The sequence below is a fragment of the Pseudophryne corroboree genome, chromosome 8 (assembly GCF_028390025.1).
Source record: "Pseudophryne corroboree isolate aPseCor3 chromosome 8, aPseCor3.hap2, whole genome shotgun sequence".
In the NCBI taxonomy this organism is placed as follows: Eukaryota; Metazoa; Chordata; class Amphibia; order Anura; family Myobatrachidae; genus Pseudophryne; species Pseudophryne corroboree.
Window position 1 is genome coordinate 491,024,044 of NC_086451.1, and position 20,731 is coordinate 491,044,774.

Genomic DNA, 20,731 nt, shown 5'->3' on the forward strand with positions numbered 1-20,731 from the left:
GTGAGATAAGTGCAGTGATAGATACCTGATCTGGAGACAAACGTGGGTCATCTGCCTGTTCTTAGTGTTTGAGTGGGGTATAGGTGTATTACACGTGTCCTGAGAGTGAGGGGACCCCGGGACTGTCTGTATTACACGTGTCCTGAGAGTGAGGGGACACCGGGACTGTCTGTATTACACGTGTCCTGAGAGTGAGGGGACTCCGGGACTGTCTGTATTACATGTGACCTGAGAGTGAGGGGACACCGGGACTGTCTGTATTACACGTGTCCTGAGAGTGAGGGGACACCGGGACTGTCTGATTTATACGTGTCCTGAGAGTGAGGGGACACCGGGACTGTCTGTATTACATGTGACCTGAGAGTGAGGGGACACCGGGACTGTCTGTATTATACGTGTCCTGAGAGTGAGGGGACACCGGGACTGTCTGTATTATACGTGTCCTGAGAGTGAGGGGACACCGGGACTGTCTGTGTTACTAGTGTCCTGAGAGTGAGGGGACACCGGGACTGTCTGTATTACATGTGACCTGAGAGTGAGGGGACACCGGGACTGTCTGTATTACACGTGTCCTGAGAGTGAGGAGACACCGGTACTGTCTGTATTACACGTGTCCTGATAGTGAGGGGACACCGGGACTGTCTGTATTACACGTGTCCTGAGAGTGAGGGGACACCGGGACTGTCTATATTACACGTGTCCTGAGAGTGAGGGGACACCGGGACTGTCTGTATTACACGTCTCCTGAGATTGAGGGGACACCGGGACTGTCTGTATTACACGTGTCCTGAGAGTGAGGAAACCGGGACTGTCTGTATTACATGTGTCCTGAGAGTGAGGGGATACAGGGACTGTCTGTATTACACGTGTCCTGAGAGTGAGGGGACACCGGGACTGTCTGTATTACACGTGTCCTGAGAGTGAGGGGATACAGGGACTGTCTGTATTACACGTGTCCTGAGAGTGAGGGGACACCGGGACTGTCTGTATTACACGTGTCCTGAGAGTGAGGGGACACCGGGACTGTCTGTATTACACGTGTCCTGATAGTGAGGAGACACCGGGACTGTCTGTATTACACGTGTCCTGAGAGTGAGGGGACACCGGGACTGTCTATATTACACGTGTCCTGAGAGTGAGGGGACACCGGGACTGTCTGTATTACATGTGTCCTGATAGTGAGGGGACACCGGGACTGTCTGTATTACACGTGTCCTGAGAGTGAGGGGACACCGGGACTGTCTATATTACACGTGTCCTGAGAGTGAGGGGACACCGGGACTGTCTGTATTACACGTGTCCTGAGAGTGAGGGGACATAGGGACTGTCTGTATTACATGTGTCCTGAGAGTGAGGAGACACCGGGACTGTCTGTATTACACCTGTCCTGAGAGTGAGGAGATACCGGGACTGTCTGTATTACTCGTATCCTGAGAGTGATGGGACATCGGGACTGTCTGTATTACATGTGTCCTGAGAGTAAGGGGACACCGGGACTGTCTGTATTACACGTGTCCTGAGAGTGAGGGGACCCAGGGACTGTCTGTATTACACGTGTCCTGAGAGTGAGGGGACCCAGAGACTGTCTGTATTACACGTGTCCTGAGAGTGAGGGGACACCGGGACTGTCTGTATTACACGTGTCCTGAGAGTGAGGGGACACCGGGACTGTCTGTATTACACGTGTGCTGAGAGTGAGGGGACACCGGGACTGTCTGTATTACACGTGTCCTGAGAGTGAGGGGACACCGGGACTGTCTGTATTACACGTGTCCTGAGAGTGAGGAAACACCGGGACTGTCTGTATTACACCGGTCCTGAGAGTGAGGGGACACCGGGACTGTCTGTATTACACGTGTCCTGAGAGTGAGGGGACCCAGGGACTGTCTGTATTACACGTGTCCTGAGAGTGAGGGGACACCGGGACTGTCTGTATTACACGTGTCCTGAGAGTGAGGGGACCCCGGGACTGTCTGTATTACACGTGTGCTGAGAGTGAGGGAACACCGGGACTGTCTGTATTACACGTGTCCTGAGAGTGAGGGAACACCGGGACTGTCTGTATTACACCTGTCCTGAGAGTGAGGGGACACCGGGACTGTCTGTATTACATGTGTCCTGCGAGTGAGGAGAAACCGGGACTGTCTGTATTACACCTGTCCTGAGAGTGAGGGGACATTGGGACTGTCTGTATTACACGTGTCCTGAGAGTGAGGAGAAACCGGGACTGTCTGTATTACACCTGTCCTGAGAGTGAGGGGACCCAGGGACTGTCTGTATTACACGTGTCCTGAGAGTGAGGGGACACCGGGACTGTCTGTATTACACGTGTCCTGAGAGTGAGGGGACACCGGGACTGTCTGTATTACACATGTCCTGAGAGGGAGGGGATACCGGGACTGTCTGTATTACATGTCTACTGAGAGTGAGGGGACACCAGGACTGTCTGTATTACATGTGTCCTGAGAGTGAGGGTACACCGGGACTGTCTGTATTACACGTGTCCTGAGAGTGAGGGAATACCGGGACTGTCTGTATTACATGTGTCCTGATAGTGAGAGGACACCGGGACTGTCTGTATTACATGTGTCCTGAGAGTGAGGGGACACCGGGACTGTCTGTATTACACGTGTCCTGAGAGTGAGAGGACACCGGGACTGTCTGTATTACATGTGTCCTGAGAGTGAGGGGACACCGGGACTGTCTGTATTACAAGTGTCCTGAGAGTGAGGGGACACCGGGACTGTCTGTATTACACGTGTCCTGAGAGGGAGGGGACACCGGGACTGTCTGTATTACACGTGTCCTGAGAGTGAGGGGACACCGGGATTGTCTGTATTACATGTCTCCTGAGAGTGAGGGAACACCGGGACTGTCTGTATTACACCTGTCCTGAGAGTGAGGGGACACCGGGACTGTCTGTATTACATGTGTGCTGAGAGTGAGGGGACACCGGGACTGTCTGTATTACACCTGTCCTGAGAGTGAGGGGACCCAGGGACTGTCTGTATTACACGTGTCCTGAGAGTGAGGGGACACCGGGACTGTCTGTATTACACGTGTCCTGAGAGTGAGGGGACCCAGGGACTGTCTGTATTACACGTGTCCTGAGAGTGAGGGGACACCGGGACTGTCTGTATTACATGTGTGCTGAGAGTAATGGGGACACCGGGACTGTCTGTTTTACACGTGTCCTGAGAGTGAGGGGACCCCGGGACTGTCTGTATTACACGTGTCCTGAGAGTGAGGAGACACCGGGACTGTCTGTATTACATGTGTCCTGAGAGTGAGGGGACACCGGGACTGTCTGTATTACACGTGTCCTGAGAGTGAGAGGACACCGGGACTGTCTGTATTACATGTGTCCTGAGAGTGAGGGGACACCGGGACTGTCTGTATTACAAGTGTCCTGAGAGTGAGGGGACACCGGGACTGTCTGTATTACACGTGTCCTGAGAGGGAGGGGGCACCGGGACTGTCTGTATTACACGTGTCCTGAGAGTGAGAGGACACCGGGATTGTCTGTATTACATGTCTCCTGAGAGTGAGGGGACACCGGGACTGTCTGTATTACACGTGTCCTGAGAGTGAGAGGACACCGGGATTGTCTGTATTACATGTCTCCTGAGAGTGAGGGAACACCGGGACTGTCTGTATTACACCTGTCCTGAGAGTGAGGGGACACCGGGACTGTCTGTATTACATGTGTGCTGAGAGTGAGGGGACACCGGGACTGTCTGTATTACACCTGTCCTGAGAGTGAGGGACCCAGGGACTGTCTGTATTACACGTGTCCTGAGAGTGAGGGGACACCGGGACTGTCTGTATTACACGTGTCCTGAGAGTGAGGGGACCCAGGGACTGTCTGTATTACACGTGTCCTGAGAGTGAGGGGACACCGGGACTGTCTGTATTACATGTGTGCTGAGAGTAATGGGGACACCGGGACTGTCTGTATTACACGTGTCCTGAGAGTGAGGGGACCCCGGGACTGTCTGTATTACACGTGTCCTGAGAGTGAGGAGACACCGGGACTGTCTGTATTACATGTGTCCTGAGAGTGAGGGGACACCGGGACTGTCTGTATTACACGTGTCCTGAGAGTGAGAGGACACCGGGACTGTCTGTATTACATGTGTCCTGAGAGTGAGGGGACACCGGGACTGTCTGTATTACAAGTGTCCTGAGAGTGAGGGGACACCGGGACTGTCTGTATTACACGTGTCCTGAGAGGGAGGGGGCACCGGGACTGTCTGTATTACACGTGTCCTGAGAGTGAGAGGACACCGGGATTGTCTGTATTACATGTCTCCTGAGAGTGAGGGGACACCGGGACTGTCTGTATTACACGTGTCCTGAGAGTGAGAGGACACCGGGATTGTCTGTATTACATGTCTCCTGAGAGTGAGGGAACACCGGGACTGTCTGTATTACACCTGTCCTGAGAGTGAGGGGACACCGGGACTGTCTGTATTACATGTGTGCTGAGAGTGAGGGGACACCGGGACTGTCTGTATTACACCTGTCCTGAGAGTGAGGGACCCAGGGACTGTCTGTATTACACGTGTCCTGAGAGTGAGGGGACACCGGGACTGTCTGTATTACACGTGTCCTGAGAGTGAGGGGACCCAGGGACTGTCTGTATTACACGTGTCCTGAGAGTGAGGGGACACCGGGACTGTCTGTATTACACGTGTCCTGAGAGTGAGGGGACACCGGGACTGTCTGTATTACACATGTCCTGAGAGGGAGGGGATACCGGGACTGTCTGTATTACATGTCTACTGAGAGTGAGGGGACACCAGGACTGTCTGTATTACATGTGTCCTGAGAGTGAGGGTACACCGGGACTGTCTGTATTACACGTGTCCTGAGAGTGAGGGAATACCGGGACTGTCTGTATTACATGTGTCCTGATAGTGAGAGGACACCGGGACTGTCTGTATTACATGTGTCCTGAGAGTGAGGGGACACCGGGACTGTCTGTATTACACGTGTCCTGAGAGTGAGAGGACACCGGGACTGTCTGTATTACATGTGTCCTGAGAGTGAGGGGACACCGGGACTGTCTGTATTACAAGTGTCCTGAGAGTGAGGGGACACTGGGACTGTCTGTATTACACGTGTCCTGAGAGGGAGGGGACACCGGGACTGTCTGTATTACACGTGTCCTGAGAATGAGGGGACACCGGGATTGTCTGTATTACATGTCTCCTGAGAGTGAGGGAACACCGGGACTGTCTGTATTACACCTGTCCTGAGAGTGAGGGGACACCGGGACTGTCTGTATTACATGTGTGCTGCGAGTGAGGGGACACCGGGACTGTCTGTATTACACCTGTCCTGAGAGTGAGGGGACCCAGGGACTGTCTGTATTACACATGTCCTGAGAGTGAGGGGACACCGGGACTGTCTGTATTACACGTGTCCTGAGAGTGAGGGGACCCAGGGACTGTCTGTATTACACGTGTCCTGAGAGTGAGGGGACACCGGGACTGTCTGTATTACATGTGTGCTGAGAGTAATGGGGACACCGGGACTGTCTGTATTACACGTGTCCTGAGAGTGAGGGGACCCCGGGACAGTCTGTATTACACGTGTGCTGAGAGTGAGGGAGCACCGGGACTGTCTGTATTACACGTGTCCTGAGAGTGAGGGAACACCGGGACTGTCTGTATTACACCTGTCCTGAGAGTGAGGGGACACCGGGACTGTCTGTATTACATGTGTCCTGAGAGTGAGGAGAAACCGGGACTGTCTGTATTACACCTGTCCTGAGAGTGAGGGGACATTGGGACTGTCTGTATTACACGTGTCCTGAGAGTGAGGAGAAACCGGGACTGTCTGTATTACACCTGTCCTGAGAGTGAGGGGACCCAGGGACTGTCTGTATTACACGTGTCCTGAGAGTGAGGGGACACCGGGACTGTCTGTATTACACGTGTCCTGAGAGTGAGGGGACACCGGGACTGTCTGTATTACACATGTCCTGAGAGGGAGGGGATACCGGGACTGTCTGTATTACATGTCTACTGAGAGTGAGGGGACACCAGGACTGTCTGTATTACATGTGTCCTGAGAGTGAGGGTACACCGGGACTGTCTGTATTACACGTGTCCTGAGAGTGAGGGAATACCGGGACTGTCTGTATTACATGTGTCCTGATAGTGAGAGGACACCGGGACTGTCTGTATTACATGTGTCCTGAGAGTGAGGGGACACCGGGACTGTCTGTATTACACGTGTCCTGAGAGTGAGAGGACACCGGGACTGTCTGTATTACATGTGTCCTGAGAGTGAGGGGACACCGGGACTGTCTGTATTACAAGTGTCCTGAGAGTGAGGGGACACCGGGACTGTCTGTATTACACGTGTCCTGAGAGGGAGGGGACACCGGGACTGTCTGTATTACACGTGTCCTGAGAGTGAGGGGACACCGGGATTGTCTGTATTACATGTCTCCTGAGAGTGAGGGAACACCGGGACTGTCTGTATTACACCTGTCCTGAGAGTGAGGGGACACCGGGACTGTCTGTATTACATGTGTGCTGAGAGTGAGGGGACACCGGGACTGTCTGTATTACACCTGTCCTGAGAGTGAGGGGACCCAGAGACTGTCTGTATTACACGTGTCCTGAGAGTGAGGGGACACCGGGACTGTCTGTATTACACGTGTCCTGAGAGTGAGGGGACACCGGGACTGTCTGTATTACACGTGTGCTGAGAGTGAGGGGACACCGGGACTGTCTGTATTACACGTGTCCTGAGAGTGAGGGGACACCGGGACTGTCTGTATTACACGTGTCCTGAGAGTGAGGAAACACCGGGACTGTCTGTATTACACCTGTCCTGAGAGTGAGGGGACACCGGGACTGTCTGTATTACACGTGTCCTGAGAGTGAGGGGACCCAGGGACTGTCTGTATTACACGTGTCCTGAGAGTGAGGGGACACCGGGACTGTCTGTATTACATGTGTGCTGAGAGTGAGGGGACACCGGGACTGTCTGTATTACACCTGTCCTGAGAGTGAGGGGACACCGGGACTGTCTGTATTACACGTGTCCTGAGAGTGAGGGGACCCAGGGACTGTCTGTATTACACATGTCCTGAGAGTGAGGGGACACCGGATCTGTCTGTATTACACGTGTCCTGAGAGTGAGGGAACACCGGGACTGTCTGTATTACACCTGTCCTGAGAGTGAGGGGACACCGGGACTGTCTGTATTACACGTGTCCTGAGAGTGAGGAGACACCGGGACTGTCTGTGTTACTAGTGTCCTGAGAGTGAGGGGACACCGGGACTGTCTGTATTACACGTGTCCTGAGAGTGAGGGGACCCCGGGACTGTCTGTATTACACGTGTGCTGAGAGTGAGGGAACACCGGGACTGTCTGTATTACACGTGTCCTGAGAGTGAGGGAACACCGGGACTGTCTGTGTTACTAGTGTCCTGAGAGTGAGGGGACACCGGGACTGTCTGTATTACACGTGTCCTGAGAGTGAGGGGACCCCGGGACTGTCTGTATTACACGTGTGCTGAGAGTGAGGGAACACCGGGACTGTCTGTATTACACGTGTCCTGAGAGTGAGGGAACACCGGGACTGTCTGTATTACACCTGTCCTGAGAGTGAGGGGACACCGGGACTGTCTGTATTACATGTGTCCTGAGAGTGAGGAGAAACCGGGACTGTCTGTATTACACCTGTCCTGAGAGTGAGGGGACATTGGGACTGTCTGTATTACACGTGTCCTGAGAGTGAGGAGAAACCGGGACTGTCTGTATTACACCTGTCCTGAGAGTGAGGGGACCCAGGGACTGTCTGTATTACACGTGTCCTGAGAGTGAGGGGACACCGGGACTGTCTGTATTACACGTGTCCTGAGAGTGAGGGGACACCGGGACTGTCTGTATTACACATGTCCTGAGAGGGAGGGGATACCGGGACTGTCTGTATTACATGTCTACTGAGAGTGAGGGGACACCAGGACTGTCTGTATTACATGTGTCCTGAGAGTGAGGGTACACCGGGACTGTCTGTATTACACGTGTCCTGAGAGTGAGGGAATACCGGGACTGTCTGTATTACATGTGTCCTGATAGTGAGAGGACACCGGGACTGTCTGTATTACATGTGTCCTGAGAGTGAGGGGACACCGGGACTGTCTGTATTACACGTGTCCTGAGAGTGAGAGGACACCGGGACTGTCTGTATTACATGTGTCCTGAGAGTGAGGGGACACCGGGACTGTCTGTATTACAAGTGTCCTGAGAGTGAGGGGACACCGGGACTGTCTGTATTACACGTGTCCTGAGAGGGAGGGGACACCGGGACTGTCTGTATTACACGTGTCCTGAGAGTGAGGGGACACCGGGATTGTCTGTATTACATGTCTCCTGAGAGTGAGGGAACACCGGGACTGTCTGTATTACACCTGTCCTGAGAGTGAGGGGACACCGGGACTGTCTGTATTACATGTGTGCTGAGAGTGAGGGGACACCGGGACTGTCTGTATTACACCTGTCCTGAGAGTGAGGGGACCCAGGGACTGTCTGTATTACACGTGTCCTGAGAGTGAGGGGACACCGGGACTGTCTGTATTACACGTGTCCTGAGAGTGAGGGGACCCAGGGACTGTCTGTATTACACGTGTCCTGAGAGTGAGGGGACACCGGGACTGTCTGTATTACATGTGTGCTGAGAGTAATGGGGACACCGGGACTGTCTGTTTTACACGTGTCCTGAGAGTGAGGGGACCCCGGGACTGTCTGTATTACACGTGTCCTGAGAGTGAGGAGACACCGGGACTGTCTGTATTACATGTGTCCTGAGAGTGAGGGGACACCGGGACTGTCTGTATTACACGTGTCCTGAGAGTGAGAGGACACCGGGACTGTCTGTATTACATGTGTCCTGAGAGTGAGGGGACACCGGGACTGTCTGTATTACAAGTGTCCTGAGAGTGAGGGGACACCGGGACTGTCTGTATTACACGTGTCCTGAGAGGGAGGGGGCACCGGGACTGTCTGTATTACACGTGTCCTGAGAGTGAGAGGACACCGGGATTGTCTGTATTACATGTCTCCTGAGAGTGAGGGGACACCGGGACTGTCTGTATTACACGTGTCCTGAGAGTGAGAGGACACCGGGACTGTCTGTATTACATGTGTGCTGAGAGTGAGGGGACACCGGGACTGTCTGTATTACACCTGTCCTGAGAGTGAGGGGACACCGGGACTGTCTGTATTACACGTGTCCTGAGAGTGAGGGGACCCAGGGACTGTCTGTATTACACGTGTCCTGAGAGTGAGGGGACACCGGATCTGTCTGTATTACACGTGTCCTGAGAGTGAGGGAACACCGGGACTGTCTGTATTACACCTGTCCTGAGAGTGAGGGGACACCGGGACTGTCTGTATTACACGTGTCCTGAGAGTGAGGAGACACCGGGACTGTCTGTGTTACTAGTGTCCTGAGAGTGAGGGGACACCGGGACTGTCTGTGTTACTAGTGTCCTGAGAGTGAGGGGACACCGGGACTGTCTGTATTACACGTGTCCTGAGAGTGAGGGGACCCCGGGACTGTCTGTATTACACGTGTGCTGAGAGTGAGGGAACACCGGGACTGTCTGTATTACACGTGTCCTGAGAGTGAGGGAACACCGGGACTGTCTGTATTACACCTGTCCTGAGAGTGAGGGGACACCGGGACTGTCTGTATTACATGTGTCCTGAGAGTGAGGAGAAACCGGGACTGTCTGTATTACACCTGTCCTGAGAGTGAGGGGACATTGGGACTGTCTGTATTACACGTGTCCTGAGAGTGAGGAGAAACCGGGACTGTCTGTATTACACCTGTCCTGAGAGTGAGGGGACCCAGGGACTGTCTGTATTACACGTGTCCTGAGAGTGAGGGGACACCGGGACTGTCTGTATTACACGTGTCCTGAGAGTGAGGGGACACCGGGACTGTCTGTATTACACATGTCCTGAGAGGGAGGGGATACCGGGACTGTCTGTATTACATGTCTACTGAGAGTGAGGGGACACCAGGACTGTCTGTATTACATGTGTCCTGAGAGTGAGGGTACACCGGGACTGTCTGTATTACACGTGTCCTGAGAGTGAGGGAATACCGGGACTGTCTGTATTACATGTGTCCTGATAGTGAGAGGACACCGGGACTGTCTGTATTACATGTGTCCTGAGAGTGAGGGGACACCGGGACTGTCTGTATTACACGTGTCCTGAGAGTGAGAGGACACCGGGACTGTCTGTATTACATGTGTCCTGAGAGTGAGGGGACACCGGGACTGTCTGTATTACAAGTGTCCTGAGAGTGAGGGGACACCGGGACTGTCTGTATTACACGTGTCCTGAGAGGGAGGGGACACCGGGACTGTCTGTATTACACGTGTCCTGAGAGTGAGGGGACACCGGGATTGTCTGTATTACATGTCTCCTGAGAGTGAGGGAACACCGGGACTGTCTGTATTACACCTGTCCTGAGAGTGAGGGGACACCGGGACTGTCTGTATTACATGTGTGCTGAGAGTGAGGGGACACCGGGACTGTCTGTATTACACCTGTCCTGAGAGTGAGGGGACCCAGGGACTGTCTGTATTACACGTGTCCTGAGAGTGAGGGGACACCGGGACTGTCTGTATTACACGTGTCCTGAGAGTGAGGGGACCCAGGGACTGTCTGTATTACACGTGTCCTGAGAGTGAGGGGACACCGGGACTGTCTGTATTACATGTGTGCTGAGAGTAATGGGGACACCGGGACTGTCTGTTTTACACGTGTCCTGAGAGTGAGGGGACCCCGGGACTGTCTGTATTACACGTGTCCTGAGAGTGAGGAGACACCGGGACTGTCTGTATTACATGTGTCCTGAGAGTGAGGGGACACCGGGACTGTCTGTATTACACGTGTCCTGAGAGTGAGAGGACACCGGGACTGTCTGTATTACATGTGTCCTGAGAGTGAGGGGACACCGGGACTGTCTGTATTACAAGTGTCCTGAGAGTGAGGGGACACCGGGACTGTCTGTATTACACGTGTCCTGAGAGGGAGGGGGCACCGGGACTGTCTGTATTACACGTGTCCTGAGAGTGAGAGGACACCGGGATTGTCTGTATTACATGTCTCCTGAGAGTGAGGGGACACCGGGACTGTCTGTATTACACGTGTCCTGAGAGTGAGAGGACACCGGGATTGTCTGTATTACATGTCTCCTGAGAGTGAGGGAACACCGGGACTGTCTGTATTACACCTGTCCTGAGAGTGAGGGGACACCGGGACTGTCTGTATTACATGTGTGCTGAGAGTGAGGGGAAACCGGGACTGTCTGTATTACACCTGTCCTGAGAGTGAGGGACCCAGGGACTGTCTGTATTACACGTGTCCTGAGAGTGAGGGGACACCGGGACTGTCTGTATTACACGTGTCCTGAGAGTGAGGGGACCCAGGGACTGTCTGTATTACACGTGTCCTGAGAGTGAGGGGACACCGGGACTGTCTGTATTACATGTGTGCTGAGAGTAATGGGGACACCGGGACTGTCTGTATTACACGTGTCCTGAGAGTGAGGGGACCCCGGGACTGTCTGTATTACACGTGTCCTGAGAGTGAGGAGACACCGGGACTGTCTGTATTACATGTGTCCTGAGAGTGAGGGGACACCGGGACTGTCTGTATTACACGTGTCCTGAGAGTGAGAGGACACCGGGACTGTCTGTATTACATGTGTCCTGAGAGTGAGGGGACACCGGGACTGTCTGTATTACAAGTGTCCTGAGAGTGAGGGGACACCGGGACTGTCTGTATTACACGTGTCCTGAGAGGGAGGGGGCACCGGGACTGTCTGTATTACACGTGTCCTGAGAGTGAGAGGACACCGGGATTGTCTGTATTACATGTCTCCTGAGAGTGAGGGGACACCGGGACTGTCTGTATTACACGTGTCCTGAGAGTGAGAGGACACCGGGATTGTCTGTATTACATGTCTCCTGAGAGTGAGGGAACACCGGGACTGTCTGTATTACACCTGTCCTGAGAGTGAGGGGACACCGGGACTGTCTGTATTACATGTGTGCTGAGAGTGAGGGGACACCGGGACTGTCTGTATTACACCTGTCCTGAGAGTGAGGGACCCAGGGACTGTCTGTATTACACGTGTCCTGAGAGTGAGGGGACACCGGGACTGTCTGTATTACACGTGTCCTGAGAGTGAGGGGACCCAGGGACTGTCTGTATTACACGTGTCCTGAGAGTGAGGGGACACCGGGACTGTCTGTATTACACGTGTCCTGAGAGTGAGGGGACACCGGGACTGTCTGTATTACACATGTCCTGAGAGGGAGGGGATACCGGGACTGTCTGTATTACATGTCTACTGAGAGTGAGGGGACACCAGGACTGTCTGTATTACATGTGTCCTGAGAGTGAGGGTACACCGGGACTGTCTGTATTACACGTGTCCTGAGAGTGAGGGAATACCGGGACTGTCTGTATTACATGTGTCCTGATAGTGAGAGGACACCGGGACTGTCTGTATTACATGTGTCCTGAGAGTGAGGGGACACCGGGACTGTCTGTATTACACGTGTCCTGAGAGTGAGAGGACACCGGGACTGTCTGTATTACATGTGTCCTGAGAGTGAGGGGACACCGGGACTGTCTGTATTACAAGTGTCCTGAGAGTGAGGGGACACTGGGACTGTCTGTATTACACGTGTCCTGAGAGGGAGGGGACACCGGGACTGTCTGCATTACACGTGTCCTGAGAGTGAGGGGACACCGGGATTGTCTGTATTACATGTCTCCTGAGAGTGAGGGAACACCGGGACTGTCTGTATTACACCTGTCCTGAGAGTGAGGGGACACCGGGACTGTCTGTATTACATGTGTGCTGCGAGTGAGGGGACACCGGGACTGTCTGTATTACACCTGTCCTGAGAGTGAGGGGACCCAGGGACTGTCTGTATTACACGTGTCCTGAGAGTGAGGGGACACCGGGACTGTCTGTATTACACGTGTCCTGAGAGTGAGGGGACCCAGGGACTGTCTGTATTACACGTGTCCTGAGAGTGAGGGGACACCGGGACTGTCTGTATTACATGTGTGCTGAGAGTAATGGGGACACCGGGACTGTCTGTATTACACGTGTCCTGAGAGTGAGGGGACCCCGGGACAGTCTGTATTACACGTGTGCTGAGAGTGAGGGAACACCGGGACTGTCTGTATTACACGTGTCCTGAGAGTGAGGGAACACCGGGACTGTCTGTATTACACCTGTCCTGAGAGTGAGGGGACACCGGGACTGTCTGTATTACATGTGTCCTGAGAGTGAGGAGAAACCGGGACTGTCTGTATTACACCTGTCCTGAGAGTGAGGGGACATTGGGACTGTCTGTATTACACGTGTCCTGAGAGTGAGGAGAAACCGGGACTGTCTGTATTACACCTGTCCTGAGAGTGAGGGGACCCAGGGACTGTCTGTATTACACGTGTCCTGAGAGTGAGGGGACACCGGGACTGTCTGTATTACACGTGTCCTGAGAGTGAGGGGACACCGGGACTGTCTGTATTACACATGTCCTGAGAGGGAGGGGATACCGGGACTGTCTGTATTACATGTCTACTGAGAGTGAGGGGACACCAGGACTGTCTGTATTACATGTGTCCTGAGAGTGAGAGTACACCGGGACTGTCTGTATTACACGTGTCCTGAGAGTGAGGGAATACCGGGACTGTCTGTATTACATGTGTCCTGATAGTGAGAGGACACCGGGACTGTCTGTATTACATGTGTCCTGAGAGTGAGGGGACACCGGGACTGTCTGTATTACACGTGTCCTGAGAGTGAGAGGACACCGGGACTGTCTGTATTACATGTGTCCTGAGAGTGAGGGGACACCGGGACTGTCTGTATTACAAGTGTCCTGAGAGTGAGGGGACACCGGGACTGTCTGTATTACACGTGTCCTGAGAGGGAGGGGACACCGGGACTGTCTGTATTACACGTGTCCTGAGAGTGAGGGGACACCGGGATTGTCTGTATTACATGTCTCCTGAGAGTGAGGGAACACCGGGACTGTCTGTATTACACCTGTCCTGAGAGTGAGGGGACACCGGGACTGTCTGTATTACATGTGTGCTGAGAGTGAGGGGACACCGGGACTGTCTGTATTACACCTGTCCTGAGAGTGAGGGGACCCAGGGACTGTCTGTATTACACGTGTCCTGAGAGTGAGGGGACACCGGGACTGTCTGTATTACACGTGTCCTGAGAGTGAGGGGACCCAGGGACTGTCTGTATTACACGTGTCCTGAGAGTGAGGGGACACCGGGACTGTCTGTATTACATGTGTGCTGAGAGTAATGGGGACACCGGGACTGTCTGTTTTACACGTGTCCTGAGAGTGAGGGGACCCCGGGACTGTCTGTATTACACGTGTCCTGAGAGTGAGGAGACACCGGGACTGTCTGTATTACATGTGTCCTGAGAGTGAGGGGACACCGGGACTGTCTGTATTACACGTGTCCTGAGAGTGAGAGGACACCGGGACTGTCTGTATTACATGTGTCCTGAGAGTGAGGGGACACCGGGACTGTCTGTATTACAAGTGTCCTGAGAGTGAGGGGACACCGGGACTGTCTGTATTACACGTGTCCTGAGAGTGAGGGGACCCAGGGACTGTCTGTATTACACGTGTCCTGAGAGTGAGGGGACACCGGGACTGTCTGTATTACATGTGTGCTGAGAGTAATGGGGACACCGGGACTGTCTGTATTACACGTGTCCTGAGAGTGAGGGGACCCCGGGACTGTCTGTATTACACGTGTCCTGAGAGTGAGGAGACACCGGGACTGTCTGTATTACATGTGTCCTGAGAGTGAGGGGACACCGGGACTGTCTGTATTACACGTGTCCTGAGAGTGAGAGGACACCGGGACTGTCTGTATTACATGTGTCCTGAGAGTGAGGGGACACCGGGACTGTCTGTATTACAAGTGTCCTGAGAGTGAGGGGACACCGGGACTGTCTGTATTACACGTGTCCTGAGAGGGAGGGGGCACCGGGACTGTCTGTATTACACGTGTCCTGAGAGTGAGAGGACACCGGGATTGTCTGTATTACATGTCTCCTGAGAGTGAGGGGACACCGGGACTGTCTGTATTACACGTGTCCTGAGAGTGAGAGGACACCGGGATTGTCTGTATTACATGTCTCCTGAGAGTGAGGGAACACCGGGACTGTCTGTATTACACCTGTCCTGAGAGTGAGGGGACACCGGGACTGTCTGTATTACATGTGTGCTGAGAGTGAGGGGACACCGGGACTGTCTGTATTACACCTGTCCTGAGAGTGAGGGACCCAGGGACTGTCTGTATTACACGTGTCCTGAGAGTGAGGGGACACCGGGACTGTCTGTATTACACGTGTCCTGAGAGTGAGGGGACCCAGGGACTGTCTGTATTACACGTGTCCTGAGAGTGAGGGGACACCGGGACTGTCTGTATTACACGTGTCCTGAGAGTGAGGGGACACCGGGACTGTCTGTATTACACATGTCCTGAGAGGGAGGGGATACCGGGACTGTCTGTATTACATGTCTACTGAGAGTGAGGGGACACCAGGACTGTCTGTATTACATGTGTCCTGAGAGTGAGGGTACACCGGGACTGTCTGTATTACACGTGTCCTGAGAGTGAGGGAATACCGGGACTGTCTGTATTACATGTGTCCTGATAGTGAGAGGACACCGGGACTGTCTGTATTACATGTGTCCTGAGAGTGAGGGGACACCGGGACTGTCTGTATTACACGTGTCCTGAGAGTGAGAGGACACCGGGACTGTCTGTATTACATGTGTCCTGAGAGTGAGGGGACACCGGGACTGTCTGTATTACAAGTGTCCTGAGAGTGAGGGGACACCGGGACTGTCTGTATTACACGTGTCCTGAGAGGGAGGGGACACCGGGACTGTCTGTATTACACGTGTCCTGAGAGTGAGGGGACACCGGGATTGTCTGTATTACATGTCTCCTGAGAGTGAGGGAACACCGGGACTGTCTGTATTACACCTGTCCTGAGAGTGAGGGGACACCGGGACTGTCTGTATTACATGTGTGCTGCGAGTGAGGGGACACCGGGACTGTCTGTATTACACCTGTCCTGAGAGTGAGGGGACCCAGGGACTGTCTGTATTACACGTGTCCTGAGAGTGAGGGGACACCGGGACTGTCTGTATTACACGTGTCCTGAGAGTGAGGGGACCCAGGGACTGTCTGTATTACACGTGTCCTGAGAGTGAGGGGACACCGGGACTGTCTGTATTACATGTGTGCTGAGAGTAATGGGGACACCGGGACTGTCTGTTTTACACGTGTCCTGAGAGTGAGGGGACCCCGGGACTGTCTGTATTACACGTGTCCTGAGAGTGAGGAGACACCGGGACTGTCTGTATTACATGTGTCCTGAGAGTGAGGGGACACCGGGACTGTCTGTATTACACGTGTCCTGAGAGTGAGAGGACACCGGGACTGTCTGTATTACATGTGTCCTGAGAGTGAGGGGACACCGGGACTGTCTGTATTACAAGTGTCCTGAGAGTGAGGGGACACCGGGACTGTCTGTATTACACGTGTCCTGAGAGGGAGGGGGCACCGGGACTGTCTGTATTACACGTGTCCTGAGAGTGAGAGGACACCGGGATTGTCTGTATTACATGTCTCCTGAGAGTGAGGGGACACCGGGACTGTCTGTATTACACGTGTCCTGAGAGTGAGAGGACACCGGGATTGTCTGTATTACATGTCTCCTGAGAGTGAGGGAACACCGGGACTGTCTGTATTACACCTGTCCTGAGAGTGAGGGGACACCGGGACTGTCTGTATTACATGTGTGCTGAGAGTGAGGGGACACCGGGACTGTCTGTATTACACCTGTCCTGAGAGTGAGGGACCCAGGGACTGTCTGTATTACACGTGTCCTGAGAGTGAGGGGACACCGGGACTGTCTGTATTACACGTGTCCTGAGAGTGAGGGGACCCAGGGACTGTCTGTATTACACGTGTCCTGAGAGTGAGGGGACACCGGGACTGTCTGTATTACATGTGTGCTGAGAGTAATGGGGACACCGGGACTGTCTGTATTACACGTGTCCTGAGAGTGAGGGGACCCCGGGACTGTCTGTATTACACGTGTCCTGAGAGTGAGGAGACACCGGGACTGTCTGTATTACATGTGTCCTGAGAGTGAGGGGACACCGGGACTGTCTGTATTACACGTGTCCTGAGAGTGAGAGGACACCGGGACTGTCTGTATTACATGTGTCCTGAGAGTGAGGGGACACCGGGACTGTCTGTATTACAAGTGTCCTGAGAGTGAGGGGACACCGGGACTGTCTGTATTACACGTGTCCTGAGAGGGAGGGGGCACCGGGACTGTCTGTATTACACGTGTCCTGAGAGTGAGAGGACACCGGGATTGTCTGTATTACATGTCTCCTGAGAGTGAGGGGACACCGGGACTGTCTGTATTACACGTGTCCTGAGAGTGAGAGGACACCGGGATTGTCTGTATTACATGTCTCCTGAGAGTGAGGGAACACCGGGACTGTCTGTATTACACCTGTCCTGAGAGTGAGGGGACACCGGGACTGTCTGTATTACATGTGTGCTGAGAGTGAGGGGACACCGGGACTGTCTGTATTACACCTGTCCTGAGAGTGAGGGACCCAGGGACTGTCTGTATTACACGTGTCCTGAGAGTGAGGGGACACCGGGACTGTCTGTATTACACGTGTCCTGAGAGTGAGGGGACCCAGGGACTGTCTGTATTACACGTGTCCTGAGAGTGAGGGGACACCGGGACTGTCTGTATTACACGTGTCCTGAGAGTGAGGGGACACCGGGACTGTCTGTATTACACATGTCCTGAGAGGGAGGGGATACCGGGACTGTCTGTATTACATGTCTACTGAGAGTGAGGGGACACCAGGACTGTCTGTATTACATGTGTCCTGAGAGTGAGGGTACACCGGGACTGTCTGTATTACACGTGTCCTGAGAGTGAGGGAATACCGGGACTGTCTGTATTACATGTGTCCTGATAGTGAGAGGACACCGGGACTGTCTGTATTACATGTGTCCTGAGAGTGAGGGGACACCGGGACTGTCTGTATTACACGTGTCCTGAGAGTGAGAGGACACCGGGACTGTCTGTATTACATGTGTCCTGAGAGTGAGGGGACACCGGGACTGTCTGTATTACAAGTGTCCTGAGAGTGAGGGGACACCGGGACTGTTTGTATTACACGTGTCCTGAGAGGGAGGGGACACCGGGACTGTCTGTATTACACGTGTCCTGAGAGTGAGGGGACACCGGGATTGTCTGTATTACATGTCTCCTGAGAGTGAGGGAACACCGGGACTGTCTGTATTACACCTGTCCTGAGAGTGAGGGGACACCGGGACTGTCTGTATTACATGTGTGCTGCGAGTGAGGGGACACCGGGACTGTCTGTATTACACCTGTCCTGAGAGTGAGGGGACCCAGGGACTGTCTGTATTACACGTGTCCTGAGAGTGAGGGGACACCGGGACTGTCTGTATTACACGTGTCCTGAGAGTGAGGGGACCCAGGGACTGTCTGTATTACACGTGTCCTGAGAGTGAGGGGACACCGGGACTGTCTGTATTACATGTGTGCTGAGAGTAATGGGGACACCGGGACTGTCTGTATTACACGTGTCCTGAGAGTGAGGGGACCCCGGGACTGTCTGTATTACACGTGTCCTGAGAGTGAGGAGACACCGGGACTGTCTGTATTACATGTGTCCTGAGAGTGAGGGGACACCGGGACTGTCTGTATTACACGTGTCTTGAGAGTGAGAGGACACCGGGACTGTCTGTATTACATGTGTCCTGAGAGTGAGGGGACACCGGGACTGTCTGTATTACAAGTGTCCTGAGAGTGAGGGGACACCGGGACTGTCTGTATTACACGTGTCCTGAGAGGGAGGGGGCACCGGGACTGTCTGTATTACACGTGTCCTGAGAGTGAGAGGACATCGGGATTGTCTGTATTACATGTCTCCTGAGAGTGAGGGGACACCGGGACTGTCTGTATTACACGTGTCCTGAGAGTGAGAGGACACCGGGATTGTCTGTATTACATGTCTCCTGAGAGTGAGGGAACACCGGGACTGTCTGTATTACACCTGTCCTGAGAGTGAGGGGACACCGGGACTGTCTGTATTACATGTGTGCTGAGAGTGAGGGGACACCGGGACTGTCTGTATTACACCTGTCCTGAGAGTGAGGGACCCAGGGACTGTCTGTATTACACGTGTCCTGAGAGTGAGGGGACACCGGGACTGTCTGTATTACACGTGTCCTGAGAGTGAGGGGACCCAGGGACTGTCTGTATTACACGTGTCCTGAGAGTGAGGGGACACCGGGACTGTCTGTATTACATGTGTGCTGAGAGTAATGGGGACACCGGGACTGTCTGTATTACACGTGTCCTGAGAGTGAGGGGACCCCGGGACTGTCTGTATTACACGTGTCCTGAGAGTGAGGAGACACCGGGACTGTCTGTATTACATGTGTCCTGAGAGTGAGGGGACACCGGGACTGTCTGTATTACACGTGTCCTGAGAGTGAGAGGACACCGGGACTGTCTGTATTACATGTGTCCTGAGAGTGAGGGGACACCGGGACTGTCTGTATTACAAGTGTCCTGAGAGTGAGGGGACACCGGGACTGTCTGTATTACACGTGTCCTGAGAGGGAGGGGGCACCGGGACTGTCTGTATTACACGTGTCCTGAGAGTGAGAGGACACCGGGATTGTCTGTATTACATGTCTCCTGAGAGTGAGGGGACACCGGGACTGTCTGTATTACACGTGTCCTGAGAGTGAGAGGACACCGGGATTGTCTGTATTACATGTCTCCTGAGAGTGAGGGAACACCGGGACTGTCTGTATTACACCTGTCCTGAGAGTGAGGGGACACCGGGACTGTCTGTATTACATGTGTGCTGAGAGTGAGGGGACACCGGGACTGTCTGTATTACACCTGTCCTGAGAGTGAGGGACCCAGGGACTGTCTGTATTACACGTGTCCTGAGAGTGAGGGGACACCGGGACTGTCTGTATTACACGTGTCCTGAGAGTGAGGGGACCCAGGGACTGTCTGTATTACACGTGTCCTGAGAGTGAGGGGACACCGGGACTGTCTGTATTACATGTGTGCTGAGAGTAATGGGGACACCGGGACTGTCTGTATTACACGTGTCCTGAGAGTGAGGGGACCCCGGGACTGTCTGTATTACACGTGTCCTGAGAGTGAGGAGACACCGGGACTGTCTGTATTACATGTGTCCTGAGAGTGAGGGGACACCGGGACTGTCTGTATTACACGTGTCCTGAGAGTGAGAGGACACCGGGACTGTCTGTATTACATGTGTCCTGAGAGTGAGGGGACACCGGGACTGTCTGTATTACAAGTGTCCTGAGAGTGAGGGGACACCGGGACTGTCTGTATTACACGTGTCCTGAGAGGGAGGGGGCACCGGGACTGTCTGTATTACACGTGTCCTGAGAGTGAGAGGACACCGGGATTGTCTGTATTACATGTCTCCTGAGAGTGAGGGGACACCGGGACTGTCTGTATTACACGTGTCCTGAGAGTGAGAGGACACCGGGATTGTCTGTA

At 53.8% G+C, this 20,731-nt stretch overlaps 1 protein-coding gene across 1 annotated transcript in view; it reads left to right on the top strand.

The window, feature by feature from the left end:
* Positions 1–20,731, top strand: part of EXOC3L2 (exocyst complex component 3 like 2) — a 399,789-nt gene that overhangs the window by 64 nt on the left and 378,994 nt on the right. The gene's annotated exons all lie outside the window — the stretch shown is intronic.